We start from the raw sequence: 1858 nt of genomic DNA, 5'->3' as shown, positions 1-1858 counted from the left end.
ACATTAAGAACATTTCTGGGAATGGTTAATTATTACCAACAATTCATTCCTAATCTAGCTTCAAAACTAAATCCTCTATATACACTTCTACAGAAAAATATAAAATTTATATGGTCAAAAGAATATGAAACTTCATTTCAAGAATTAAAGAAGGAAATATGTAGCGAAAAGGTACTTACACCCTTTCATACACACTTACCAATTACATTAGCTACTGATGCATCACCTGTTGGATTTGGTGCAGTGTTGTCACACATTATGCCAGATAATAAGGAGAGACCGATAGCATTTGCATCGAGATCACTTACCAGTGCAGAAAAAGGCTACAGCCAGCTGGATAAAGAGGCAGCAGCATTGATATGGGGTTTGAAAAAGTTCTTTCATTATTGCTATGGACGCAAGATTACATTAATAATTGACAATCAACCACTAGCAAGAATACTTTATCCGGAAAAGCCTATGCCTACAACTACCGCTGTAAGACTATTACACTATGCAAATTTTCTTGCTGGATTTGACTACAATATAAAAGTACGGAAGTCTACGGAACATGCAAATGCAGATTATTTCTCAAGGTTAGAACACCCTACAGTAAACTATAACCAACTAACAGATGATGATGTATTCTACTTGAATCAACTTACAGTACTACCAGTTACATTCCAGAAAATTAAAGAAGCTACAGCTAAAGATTTAGAATTACAGAAATTATATCAGGATATTCAATCAGGTACAAATTATACAAAAGGACTACATGAATTTTCTATACAAAGTAACTGCATTTTCTATGGAATAAGAATAGTCATTCCAAAACAATTACAACCTGCAATTCTACAAGAATTACATACAGCTCATACTGGTATTGTAAAAATGAAGGCACTAGCAAGAAGCTAAAGCTGTCTGGTGGAAAAATATAGATGCAGATATAGAAAGAATGGTAAATGAATGTAAACCATGTTGTTTATTACAGAAAAATCCTACAAAAATACCTATACACAGTTGGGAATACCCAAAAGAACCATGGAGTAGAATTCACATTGATTATGCAGGACCATTTTTTGATCAATATTTTCTGATTGTTGTGGATGCATACACCAAATGGCTAGAAGTAATACCTACTACATCCATAACAACTACAGCTACTATTAAAATATTAAAAAACTTATTTACTACATTTGGACTACCTATAACTATAGTATCAGATAATGGAAGACAGTTCCGTTCAGAAGAAATGATGACATTTCTGAAAGAAAATGGAATTCAGTCCAAGTTTACAGCACCGTTTCATCCATCTACAAATGGACAGGCTGAAAGATATGTACAAACTTTTAAAAATAAAATTAAAAGCATGATCCATGAGAAAGGCACATTAATGGAAAAGTTATCAAGATTTTTGATGATGTACAGAAAAACTCCTAATAATACTACAGGATTAAGTCCAGCGGAAATGATGTTTAAAAGGTTATATAGAACAAAAATAGACTTAGTAAAAAGAGATCTAACTACAGAAATGAATATGAAACAAAATACAGAAGGATTTAATAAAATATATAGAGAAGGAGACAGAGTGCAGATTAGATTCTATGACAGTAATAAATGGAAAATTGGGAAAGTAATACAAAAGAAAGGAAAACTACACTACAATGTGGAAGTGGATGGAAAAATACATACAAGGCATATAGATCAGATAAGAAGAACTATGTGTACTCAAGGAAATGATGTTACATACTTACCTTACTTACCTAAGTTGATAGCCACGCCAGCTGCGACATCTGTATCATCACCTGAAAAAGAAAGAAGATTGAATTATACACCTGATGGGAGAGAATACTTACCTGACTCACCTGTACTGGAAACT

This window comes from Galleria mellonella, unplaced genomic scaffold (assembly GCF_026898425.1).
Source record: "Galleria mellonella isolate WM207_F2 unplaced genomic scaffold, CSIRO_AGI_GalMel_v1 utg83, whole genome shotgun sequence".
NCBI classification, from domain to species: Eukaryota; Metazoa; Arthropoda; class Insecta; order Lepidoptera; family Pyralidae; genus Galleria; species Galleria mellonella.
Note: the sequence above shows the minus strand (reverse complement) of the source record.